Below are 13,942 nucleotides of genomic sequence, written 5' to 3'. Positions count from 1 at the left end.
TAATACAGGACTCGGTAGCAATTATTAATGTCTACTGGAACCCCCAAAAGACCTCTACTGTGAACATGTGTGAGAATGTGTCCAGTATAATTGACGAAATTACTATCAAATACAAATCCTCTAATATTGTGATCTGCGGTGACCTTAACGCGAACTGCCTTACAGTCAACGCTCCAGAAAGACAAGTTCTCATCAATGGCTCTGCTTTAGATAGGGGTTTTGCATGGAGTGCTACTATGTGTCACGGCTCGCTCCCTTCGCTCCCGTTCCTGCCACTTGGGGGCATGTTTTGGGGTTTATTCCCTACTGGACATTTCCTCCGAACCTTATGCTACAGTGTTCTGATGAATTGGGAGCGCTAAAACCTTATTTTCCAAGTTACTTCCCTTCCGGATCCATTCCAGGTTTTTGGCAGCCAGCATGCTACTTTAATCAAATGACTATGCTTCCCAGAATGCCTGGCTCACTGCTTCACCTCCTCCCTTGCAGGACAAGGCTGGGTGGAGGATAGGCAATACCTGTGGCTGCAGGTGCAGCAGGCGGCACACCTGAGGGGTGTGCTCGTTAAGCAGCTTTAAAAGCCTCAGTTTGCTTCAGTCCAGCGCTGGTCATTCTGTTAAGAAAGGAAGAAGGCAATGTGCACGGAATCGCACAGTGTACAACTTTGAATCTAAATATGTGCATACAATACCCAAGACTTGTGTATACTAAAACCCAGGAGTACAAATAGAGTAAAACAATAATACCAATATATGAAAAGGGATGTGGGGTAAGCACTTAGAACCTCCTTATGACTGAAAGGAACGTCGGCAAACTCCTTACCTACTATGCTATTACAGATACTGACAGCGCTAAGCCCACGTAGAGGGCAAGCAAGGACAGGATCTGTGAGCTGACACTCTGGATGATACTGAATAAGGAACTTAGAAACAGTACTCACGAGGACCGGAAAGACCACTTGAATGTCAGTAAACTCACAAACCCAGTTGATCAAACAGGGACCCTGAAGGCTATAACAGCAATGGGTGGAGGAAACTAAATACATAAGACCCTAGACAAGGGGCAAGTAGAAATAGTGATTATAAAATAGTGAGGAAAACAAAAGGGCATTCACACTGGGACTAGTTACAATAACACCCACACCTAATAATCAATGGGAAATAAATGCAGAAGTGCGATGGAAAACATGGAATGGATCCCAATAGAAAGTAAGGATCAGGAGCAGGGAAAATGATATCACAAAAGGAAACCTTAAGACAGGAAGCTAAATCTATAAAGGGAAAGACTAAAGCATCAAGTTTTTCAGTAGCAAAGGACAGCAACAAAGAAACAGAGAACACAGGCAAATTGGGCAGCATCAAAGGGTAAAGCACAGAGAAAGGCTGCCTGCAGACAGAGGAAGACAGAAAGGGAAATCCAGAAAGCAGAAATCAATTAAGCACAAAAATCCGAAATCCAGGGCAGAGGAACAAGAAAGAGGAACTAGGAACTAGGCACAAAAGCTAGGAACAAGGAACAAGGAACAAGGAACAGTCACAACAGGAACACTGCAACAATGACCAGCGCTGGACTGAAGCAAACTGAGGCTTTTAAAGCTGCTTAACAAGCACACCCCTCAGGTGTGCCGCCTGCTGCACCTGCAGCCACAGGTGTTGCCTATCCTCCACCCAGCCTTGTCCTGCAAGGGAGGAGGTGAAGCAGTGAGCCAGGCATTCTGGGAAGCATAGTCATTTCATTAAAGTAGCATGCTGGCTGCCAAAAACCTGGAATGGATCCGGAAGGGAAGTAACTTGGAAAATAAGGTTTTAGCGCTCCCAATTCATCAGAACACTGTGGCATAAGGTTCGGAGGAAATGTCCAGTAGGGAATAAACCCCAAAACATGCCCCCAAGTGGCAGGAATGGGAGCGAAGGGAGCGAGCCGTGACACTATGAAATCCTGAAATCTCCTCAACTCAGCTACTATAACAGATTCTGAAGCCTTGATACCAACTTGGGAACGTGGCTCGTCATCAGCCACCCTGGATTATATCTTTGTCTCTGATCCTGTGTATTCCAACCTAGTCTCATTCAACGTCATTAAAACAAAGTACAGTGATCATAATCTATTGAACCTGATCTGTAGAAATAAAGAGACCATTTTGCAAATTTACGAAACTCAAATCGAAACAAATTCGCAACAAACTCGTCTTCGATTGATCGCTCCAGATATTCGTAAACTAACAGATCAATTTGTCAGCCTGACATCAGATCCCGCATTACAAAACGGAGTGGCAAGATCAAGCTACATTCCCCTTCTGCTGGCTTTCAAAAAACCCAGGAAGACCTCCAACACTCGAAGTATACAATTCACTCATAAGTATAATGCGACCTTGGTTGCTAAACGGAAACTCCTCAGAAAATTGAAAAGAGTGGCAGTATCATTGAACCTACCAATAGACTGGGAAGCCCTCAATGTAGAAACACGTAACTTCAAGCAATGGCTGAGAAACAAAAGAAGTGTGTTATATCAATTGGATGCCGAAGAGATGCTGAAGGCCCCCTCAAACAAAAAATCTTGCGACTTCTGGTCACTTATCAATAAATCTAATAAGTTCTCAAACTCGCACATGATAAATCCAGTACCGGAAGAAAAATGGGCCACCCATTTCTTGAACGTATTTCACTCAGCAGAAGGAAACGACAAAGAAACAAAGCGTACAGAGGTCTCTTCCTGGGTGGACCAGACTGACATTAGCGACATCAAGTCCATAATTCTGAAATTGAAGTCATCAAGAGCGCCTGGGCCCGATGGCCTAGCGAACTTTGATTTAAAACAACATCCGGACGAGTGGTCGATCCTCATCAGTTCAATTTTCAAAGTCTGCCAGGATAGAAGAACGATTCCGGACTCATGGACGAACGCTGTGATCGTCCCGATCTTTAAGAAAGGAGCAAGAGAGGACCCCCTGAACTATCGGCCAATAGCCCTTCTCGACGTTATCGGGAAGGTGTTCGCCTCACTCCTTCTGTCACATTTCCAGAAATGGACTTCTGCCTCTATGTGCTTTGATTTCCTGCAAACAGGATTTCAAAAAAATGCGAGCACTAGCCTCAACATAATGTGTTTGAACATACTGAAGGAAAGAGTTTTGACAGGAGCTCCTCAGATTTTTCTAGCATTCGTCGACCTGTCCCAAGCTTTTGACAGAGTGGACAGGTCTAAATTGTGGTCGAAACTGAGGACATGGCACTGCCCGGAAAGCATTTTGGAACCTATAATCAGTCTCCACACGAACACCAGCATAAAGGTTCGGCTAAACAATCAAGGTCTCATTTCGAAGTCCATACCGACCTCTTGTGGAGTGAAGCAAGGTTGCCCCTTGGCCCCTGCCCTGTTTATATCCTTCCTCGGAGACTTCAAAGACAGCCAGGAACAGATAAGGTCTTTTCTTCCAAAAATAGGCTCTACAAGGGTTCTCAGACTTCTGTACGCGGACGACCTGATCCTACTTGATCTAACTCAGGTCGGTCTGCAACATCAACTAAATAACCTCTCAACTTACATCATTGACAATAACCTCGAGATCAACAAATCCAAAACAAAAATAATGATCTTACAAAAACCAGGGAGCAAAAAGAAAGATTGTTTTCGATGGCACCTAAGCGAGACAAAAATCAAAGTGGTCGACTCATTTAAATACCTAGGAGTCCAACTCGATACCACAAAGAATTCCCGGAACATGCAAGCTACCCTTTGGGCCAAGGCAAAGAACCTAGCCGCCCAATTAAGAGCAGTTGATCGAAAATATGGCAAATTTTCACTTCAGCCAGCAATCAGTTTCTACAAGGCAAAAATCATCCCTTCTCTGACGTACGGCATGGACGCCACACCCTCAATTCCCTCACATCTCTGGTTAAGACTTGAAGGTTTAATTTGGAGAGCAGTTCTAGGACTACCTAATTCTACATCGGTAGCGCCGATCAGACGAGAACTCGGCCTCACATCCCTGAAAGCAGTGGTGGACCACAGTACTCTACAGCTATACAGGAAAGTCATCCATCCAGATAGCCTGAAAATTTATCACATGATAGCTGAAGAAATTGGAAAAGGCAAAAACCGCTTCATGAATAAGTGGGCCATGGAACAAAAACTCCACTTAATTGCCTGTACGGAAGAGGAACTGAAGAACAACCCAACCAGGATCAAAACCAAACTGGATTGCTGGGACTGGATCACCACCATTGATAAAGCGACTTCTAACAAACTTCTAGTCAACCTGCCAATGAATACAAATAAGCTGAAAGAACCAATGGCTTACTGTAAAAGATACCCCAGTAAATCTCTTATGAGAACCTTTTTGAAAGCCCATTTGAACGTGTTACCGACACAAGAAATTCTAGCTATTAGAACGGGATCAAAAGTTAAAACCTGCAGACTTTGCCAAAACTCCGAACAGACTGAATCGATAAGGCACCTACTGATGTGCTGCCCTGCCCTGCACCAACCCAGAATCGCCTATTTCAGTTCTCTGACAGCCACCTCTTTTGCGGGTAATGAAGACATCTGGTGGAACCGCATTATCAACGGAGAAAAGACTCGATGGCGCACGGCAGCCGCTAAACTTCTGGAATTTGCTATTGAAAAGATAAAAATTAGCACGGCCGCTGATTCCTCACCTACAGAAACTTGAGACTGTGGTTCATTCTACTGTCAAACTGTCCGCAATGCAACGGGGATTCGCTTCGAGTGGAACCAGTTCTTGTAAAAATCTGATTTCAGATTATATACAAGTAATAAAAAAAAAATTAAAAAAAATAGGGGGGAACTGTGTAATCGAAAGAGGAGGGGATTGAATGGGCAGTAAGTGGGCAATAGATGCAAATAGTGACGGCAAAGAGTGATAGGTAATGTATGTGCACTCATTGTCTCAGTAGCTTTCGGAGAGCTGGCCATCCTCAAAATAGATCATTAGTGCCGTCATGCACTCTGTAAAGACCCCATGCCTCTAATAAACACAAATCTACTGCTGCTACTCCTGAAACGGCTACAACAACCCTTAAATACCAAGTGGAAGAGCCTATGGATACCTAAAATCTATCTGGAATTAAAAAATACACTCATATAACACATCTTCAATCGGCGGTTGGGGGGGCTTTGGCGGTCTGTTTTGCCATATTTTTTTGGGTGAACAGCCTTTCAATGCCCTTCTCCTATGTCTATTGCGACGACTGTATAAAAACTGCCCTGGTTTTTCATTTTTTTTAAAATGTATAATAGTGTTGTACCCTTCACAATTTTAAAACGTGTATACATTTTCTTTTTTTTTTGTTGCTAGACTAATGGTAAACTGGCTGAAACCTCATGCCAGTGCACTGAAGACAAGCTATGACCAAAGGACCGCCCTTTTCTGCTCCACTAATAACCCAATGCCAAACTCCAAACCCCCACCTTTTTACTTACAGGACTGGAAGCGCCAAGAAGTTAGGCAAACGGAAAACCTTCTATAATGGCAAGACCAATTAACACAACACAATTTGTGTGACGCACTCGTCTTTCCCTGTCGAAGGCTGTGGTAAATAAGCCGTGGTAGATGCCTGCTATGCGGGGAGTACATTTTTTATGGAAGAGCCACGAGTTGATGCTTATTTCTTTGATTTGTGCAGTATTCCAGGTCTAGTACAGTTGCAGTTAACATTTGGGAAATGAGTTCCCGTCTCACAGTGTTCCATGGTTGCATTTCCCGCTCGCCGTTCACATTTGTTGCAACCGTTTACCCAACTAACGTCATTTTACATAATGCGCCAAAATGACCGAAGTTGCACTATAAAAGGCTCCTTTGGATTAGGGGACATTTTGACCTATTGTGTTTGTTGTTATGGCTGGCTGTGCATCTCACTGCTTAGTAAGCAAGGCCGCTGGATGGCTTTGTTCGCCCTAGTTTTCCAAAGTTTCTTTCTCTTGTCTGGGGCATGGGCCTGTGTAAAAACAGAGCCTTGCGACTGCGCGGATGGGTGAGGTGGTGAATTATTTCATGTTTTACTTGGGAGCTCCCCTTCAAACGTGCTCATTGGCTTTTCAAGTTAGGTACTGGTAACATGCACACTGCAAGTGTTTGTCCAGAGACTGCCTATTTTTTCACTTTGGAAGTCATTGTCCAAAAATAATCTAAATAGCTATTACCTAGGTTAATTAATCATATTGTGCACAGGACAAGGCATCCTTTGAAGCAAAACTACAGGGTGGGCAAATGCATAAAATATATCAGAGGAGTAGGGGGGGGTCTTCAAAATTAATGTTGAGGTAGACCTTTGACCTAGTTTGTCAGAGGCAATGAATCATCATGTCAAATAGCTGATGGCACACAGGAGCCCACATTCAACGAATTATTAGTTTTAGTTAGAGTGACACCTCCCCTCCCCAGGATACATGGGCATCCCATTTACAAATCAGCTATATTAGAGGTTTTTGTAAAAATCGGTAAAGTGAAGCAAATCAATAGTATGCATCTCCGTGATGCTTTAATTTGCTAAAATAAAGCTTGGGCAGGAAATGTGGTGACACAGTGACATGAAGCAATCTATTTAGTCATAGTACCTATCTGGCCTAATCCACAACTGGCACTGTCACTACACACAATCTGCCATTACAAATAGGTGGGTAGATGGCAGGGATCTGACGGGCTTCAGCTTTGTTAGTTAAGGTTCCTCATATAGCACTTTCTACCACTGCCAGGCTGTCTCAAAGCACTGAGGCTGTAGAGGAGGGAGACGGGGGTAGAGTAACTAAGGAGGCGACATGATGTTATCATTGTGCTCATATAGGGCCTCATTACAACTCAGGCGGTAAGGGGTTTACGGCGCCGTAAACAGCGCCGACCCTTACCGGCTGAGTACGAGGTCCCTTAGCGCCATGGAGATCTTAACGGCTGCTTTTTGCAGCCGTTAAGATCCATGGCGCTAAGGGACCATGGAGTTAATTACGCCACCGTAATTTACGGTGGCGTAATTAACGCCTTCCCCACTCCCATTATGCCCTATGGGGCAATAATGGGAATGGGGAAGGGTAAATGGGGATTGGGGACTTACCGCCCCGCCAAGGTCGGAATGGGGCGGTAAGTCCGCCAACCACCATGGCGTAAACGTAGTTTACGCCATTGTGGTAAAGTCACGGCCCAGGCGGTAACTTACCGCCTGGGTCGTAATGAGGCCCATAGTGTTTAACATACTTTCTGGCTGTGTAAATGGTCTGAGGATGAAGAGCAAAGATCATAGGTGAAGTATGTGGAAAGATCGAGAAAAGGGGAAAGACAGAAAATAATATTGTGCTGGTTTTTGTGTACCACTTTACATCACTGTCAGGCAGAGTCAAAGGGGTTAGGGGGTGGGTAAGTTGGGAAGAATGTGTGAGAGAATTAGGTAACATAGGTGGTCATTTTCATGAGTGCCATAAATCCACTCAGAAGTGGACTACCGAAACTACAGAAGAGTGTGCAAGGCATTTACATATGATTTCGATGAGTTTACGCCCGATACAGCCTTCTGATGTAGAACAAACAATACAAATAGATATCAGTCTGTGTAAATTCTGCATATAACAACTGCGTCGTCCCACTTCCCACCGCCAGGCATGGGCAAAGTAAAACCAAAGCCAAAAGGTGGCAGAACCCATCTCAGTATATCCAACATAAGTAATAAGGTACTAATAAAAGAGCCCCCACAAAGGATTCCTGCCAGTCCACACCATAAAGCCCAGCCCTACATCAGCCCCTCCTGGAAAAAATCTCTTTGCCTGTTTTTCTGCCCTAAACTTATCCTTCATAATTTCACCCATTGCAACCGCCTCCCTCCGCTTGTGAGCGACCCTGACTGCTGCTGCTAAATTACTACCCCCTCACTCCCCTGACCGATCCAGCCCTTTATGCTCCCCTGACTGCAGCCATTCCCCTCCATTCCTCCTGTGCCCCCAACTGCTGCTACCCGTTCCTGCTCCCTGTGCCCCTGAGAGGACAGTTGCTCCCTCCACGACTGTTTTGATCCCTCCTCTGCCCTCCTGCTTCTCCTGCTCTTTGCACCACCATCTTGCCACTGCAGCCACTAACCTCCCTTGCTTGCCCCAGAGTCACCACCTTCTCTTCCGTCATCCCCACAGAAACCCTTATCAATCTGCCTATTACCTGCTGGCGCTGGGGCAGCTTCAGTGCTGGGGTATCCGAAAGGAGGTCGAACACATACCTCAGACACATACTGCACTGCACACAGCACAGCCCATCATTACAACCCACCGTAGTGCTGTAACTTTCTTAATTGCACCGTGCATCCCTTTCACTTTGCGATATCATGAACTTATTTAAAACATGGTTTATTAAATCCATATATGTTTAAAACATGCTTGAAATGCACTAATGTTGACAAATTCTATTCAACATTTTCTTGGGGATACTCTCAATCCCCTCAGAAGGTTTGGGCTCACGTGCTGTGCTCGCTCATTCGGTGAAATATGGGGCCACTTTGGAAAAAAATCCAGCTCAATATGGGGCTCCTTTTGAAAAATAATTCCAGGGCCACTTTTGGTTCCCAGTCCAGCCCTGCCGATAACCACGGGAATAATCACTACAAATAACCGAGGGTATCTGTAGTTCATTGTAATGTACCTGCAGTTATCAGCCATGGCCAGTGGCTTGGAAGCGTTTTTAACAGCTGATGGTCTGGTAGTGTTGTAAAATATAAAGTGGCCATGGCCGAAGGCAGTGGCCACTTGCCATGGACAATGGGCAGTGGCCTGTTGGTGTTCATAAAATGGAGAGTAGTGTAAGGAAGGCATCATATCAAAGCAAGACAGACACAAGTGATCACAGTTCAAGGTGTTTATTAAACTGTAAAATGGGTGAGATAAATGCCTAATCTAACCCTAAATCTAAGCTGGGAGCAAGCTATGACCATCAAATAATAATAATACAGCCCTAGTAGTGCCTAGTCAAATAATAAGGGCCTATACTAAAAAAACTATGGCCAATCCGTTCCGCTATGCTACAAAATAGTGAGGGATAATGTTCACAAAAAAAGAAAGAAGTGTTCACAAAATGATAAGTCAGGATGTTATAGCCGTGTTCTCCCTTCCCCATGTTTTCAGCACGGGACAAAGCGGGACTGAGCACATCACACTCCTTGGCTTTTGGCACAAGCTTACAGTTCCTTTTCTCTATATCAGGGCCTTCTGTGCTGAAGTCTCTTCTCATGCACAGTCTCTTGCTTCAGAGGGGCCTGATATTCCAAAAGCAACAAAACAAACACTTTTTTACTGTTCACCTTCACATAGGGTACTTATTCTTCAGCAAAAACAACAAAACAAAAGTTCCTTCTGTTAACCTTCACGTCGGGTGATTACTATTCACCCTTGTATCCTCCTTATTCTGGGCTCCAATCATCCTCTTAGTGGTTAGCCTCTCCCTCAATTGGGCTCAGACCATCCATTCATTGTGGACATCCTTCAGTCGGGTTCATACTTGTCGTCACAATGGTGTTCAGTTAGCTTCTTTACACTTTTTTCTTGACATCCCTCAGTCAGGTTCAATATCGACTTTCATTGAAGTTCCTTATTTGTAATATTCAAAAGTTTCAATGTCTTTTTAAACAACCATCTTTTGTTAGGTCCCCCTCATCCGGGCTCAGATCTTCCACTGCACTTGCCAGCTTTAAACAAAGACTTCCTAAGGGCGATGACGTCTCGCTGGGTCACTTCGTTTGTCTATGGCAAAGGCGTGTTTTATGTACACTAACGAGTTTGCATTCCCACAGTTCACAATTTCTATAATTGTGCCAAAGACTTTCGATTGTACAAGGTGTTTGGCTTGACCATTGTATGACCACCTTGAGACCTCATGCTGGCCTTCTCTATGGCCTCTTGGTATTTGTAGTTACACTATCTTACGGTTCCATACTTTCCTTGTTCAACAGATGGATACTATCCAGAGGTCTTATAATGAGCGCCCACGTGGAGCCAGATAACTATCTCTGGTACCAAGTTCATTTACAAAGACCTATGTCTCTTAATCACAGTCCGTTTATTAGGTTCTTCCTACTCACCGGCTGTGCTAAACTTATTGGGGTTTCTTTTGCCACTGGAGTCAAGGAAGGAACCACAATGGCAACCATGTCTCCCCACCCTGGCTATCAGTGCGGGAGGGTTCCATGTACCGCTGACATCCGTCACTCCACCCGCCAGCTGTGATTCCCTGTATTCCCTGTATTATGTTTCTTTAATCAGAGGCTGTGCAGGTCTGGGTTGAGGGCATCTCCCTCCTTGACGTCCTTTTGTGTCTCGCCACCTTCTCCTCCATTTTAACTGCCATCCTGCTTCCTCGTGCATTCATCTTTGCTCGGTGTGTGCTCGGTGTGTGCTCTTGTGCTCTGCCTTTTATCCCGTTGGGGAAGGGAAAGGGCGGTCAGGTGTGTGTAATTGTCAGTAATTGCCTGACTCTGCCTGACCCTTGTGTTGGGAGATGTCAGATAAACGGCTCTAATATTGGTCTGTTGTCGCTCACGGGGTGAGAAAGTGTTTGTGTACAGAAATGGGGGTAGAGTTTCTACATATCTTGCTGGACAGTATGGGGAATAGGTGTCAAAAGGAAGGGGATACCGCGTCTCACCTTTCGGTGTCCCACTTCCACTCCCCGAAGATCCCCCATCCAGGTGATCCTCCCGCACTGGTCCACCTCTAGGAACTGGATCCAATAGCGATGCCTGTGTCCTGGCAACTTGGATGACAGATCTTCCGGGACTAGTAAGTGAGACACAAGGAAGTGGTGTTAAACAAAATTCACAAGGTGTGCCCCCTGTCCATGGCCAAAGGCCACAGCCAGAGGCCCTGAAAAATATACAGTGGGCACGGCCAGAGGCCGTGGCCACTGGCCATAGCTTAAGGCCATGGACAGAGGCACTGAAAGGTATACAGTAGGCACGGCCAAAGGCCAGTGGCACCACATAATATACAGTGGGCACGGCCGAAGGCCATCGACAGTGGCACTGAAAATTATACAGTAGGCACCGGAGACCACCTGCAGAAAAATGACCCATCAGCAGCACCCCAAGAATACAAAATCCCAGCGGAAGAGAAAGAGCCAGTGGAAAGAGAGCAGGAGCTCCGGTACACCAGTCTTGAGCCCTATCACCTTCTTTCTTTCTGCCATCGATCTTCATGACTCTCCCAGCTTCCACTGTTACTCTGCTCCACGCTGCTTCTGCAACCACATCTACTGGCTTCACTACTGCTGCTACTACTTCGGTGTCCGGTTTTTACTTCTCTATTAATCCGAGGAGTAGCTCCTGTAGCTGGACAACAACTAGATTGTTGCTTGTACTTTTCTAGTACCTCCATCTAGGGCCTCCTCGCCCCAGTACTACACATTCTAGTTACTGGTGATGGTATGCATGAGTACCCTGGTTGTTCTGGCACAAAAGAGTTTAGAGTAGTAGTTAAGGGTAAACTCTTTTGGTCATGTTCTGTATTAACCACTGGAATATGAATAGTGTCTTTGGCAAAAAATCTGTGACATCAACCTTGGATTCGCCACATTACTTCATAGGGAACCGAAAGTGGTCCTCTAACATTAACTATGCAGAGTTGGATGATGTTATTGCGGCATGGCAGCCCCAGGTGGAGAAAAGGACCAGGGCTTAACCAGCTCTTTAAATATTTATGTTATGCTTATCCATTCCGTGCATATTATTTTTCATCCCAGTACTTCCCAGATATACAAGGTCTTGGGTCTTACAATAGTACATGTTTCTACAAGGTAATGAGCTCTCACAAGAGGAGAAAGGAGAGTGAGGATGTGTGGTTGTGGTGTGGTATCCCAGGCCATACCCTAGATGGTTGTCCCTGTTCTCAGTGAGGTGGTCTCTCCCCATGGGATCCTCCCGGTGTGCACCACCATCAGGTGGTTTGCCGAGTAGTGGCCTCACCTACCTGGCCTCATGGGAAGGGGCTCCACCTTGGGGAGAAGTGACAGCATCTAGTGATTTGTCACATACCCTTCCCCTAATGCTGTTAGCTTCCTCATCTTCTAAAGGAAAACGGGACAGGAAATCAGCATTTCCCTGTTCCCTTCCCATTTTGTGTTCGACATTAAAACAGAAACTTTGAAGATCAAGAAACCAGCGCATTACCCTTGGGTTGGTGTCTTTTATAACATTGAGCTACGTAAGGGTTGAATGGTCCGTAATTGGTTTAACCTTCCTACCCGTGAGATAATATTTACGGTATCCAATGGCCCATTTTATCGCTAAAGCCTCCAATTGAATGGTGGCATAATTTCTCTCCCGTGGGAATAGTAAAGCACAGGTTGTTCCAGTCCATTATATTCTTGGGGTTAAACTGCTTCTATGCTCACTTTTGAAGAGTCTGTTTGACGCAAAAACTCCTTGTTAAAGTTGGGGACCTTCAAGACGGACTCGCTGCATAGAATTGACTGCATGGTATCAAAACATGCCTGATCATTTTGCCATAGAAATTTCTGAGGTTCGGCATTCTTTAACTTATCGGTCAAACAGGAAGTGATGGCAGAATAATTATGGTAAAACCTACTGTAGTAGCTGGTAAGTCTAAGGAAAGCCTTCACATCCCTTTTAGTCTTGGGGACTAGTATTTCTTGAACTGCCCAGACATTTTCTAACTGCTGTTGAACTAGCCCTTTTCCCACAAAGAAATCCAGGTACTTTACTGCTGATTGGGCTAAGTGGCATTTCTTGGGGTTGGCAGTTAGGTGGCTTGTCTCAGGGCATTTAGTAACTTTATACAGATGTAACATATGTTCTTCCCAGGATTTGTTATGAATGACAATATCGTCCAGATAAGTAACAAAAAAGCTGGAATAGGGCCTCAAAATCTTGTCTGTTCATCTCTGGAAAATCTTGGGAGCGCCATTGAGCCCAAATGGAAGGTCTTTAAAATGAAATCGTCCTCTAGGGGTAGATCATTTTCTCCTTGACCACTGGATTTTATGGCACATCCCAATAGCCTGTGGTAAGATCAATCATGGAGAGATAGACGTCCCAGTCTATCAATAAGGTTGTCAATCCATGGCATCGGGTAGTTGTCGAACTGGCACACAGCATTGAGTGTTCTAAAATCTATGCGAAACTTCCACAATTGATCAGGTTTGGTGTGAGGGGTCAATAATCTGAGGAAGACAACTTTTTCATGATTGTTCAAAACATGCCATTTTATTAAGGTACAAATAATATTAAATGCCACGCTATCCCTACTCTGCTGAGGATTTCTTTGCCTAACAAAACTAACACAGGATGTCTGGCCCTCACACTCAATACAAAGAAAGACATATTTGGCAATTCAATCAACATAAACAATGATATTCACAGTTTCTTGATAACCTTTTTAGTAACCGAGGTGAACTCCCTTCCTCAGGATTCAAGATTAATTCAACTCCACTGCTCCTCAAAGAAAAAAAAAGGAAATCCACACAGGTAGCAAAGTCTTAATTCAGTTCTTGAAGTTCCAATAGTAAGATTCAGTTTTGTTAACCAAAGTTCCAACAACAGAGTTCTTCTTCTTGTTAAAATAAAGACTTTCCACTTCCTCAGAATAGCATCAATGTTATTCCCAGCCACAGTGCTTTTTCACCACTGCAAATAATCCAAGAAGATTTGCCAGATCAAAGAAATACATTTACAATTGCTAGTGAAACACAGTTCTTGGTTAACAGTTATTATTCTTCTATTCAGATTAGGCTTCACAATAGGTATATCTGTCAGGATTACTTCACAGTGCTGCTGCTACTTCTACTTCAACAATTTCACTTCTACTAGAGTTTACCATGAGGACATTATCCTTTTCCAAATAGCATTCCACTTTACTTGTACCACTGAAGTCTTGCATCTACTGACAATCAGATATACCACCACTGTTTCAGTACTTTGTGATACTGTTCTCTGAGACCCCCGAC

This window comes from Ambystoma mexicanum, chromosome 6q, assembly GCF_040938575.1.
Source record: "Ambystoma mexicanum isolate Mex_15411 chromosome 6q, UKY_AmexF1_1, whole genome shotgun sequence".
NCBI lineage: Eukaryota > Metazoa > Chordata > Amphibia > Caudata > Ambystomatidae > Ambystoma > Ambystoma mexicanum.
Note: the sequence above shows the minus strand (reverse complement) of the source record.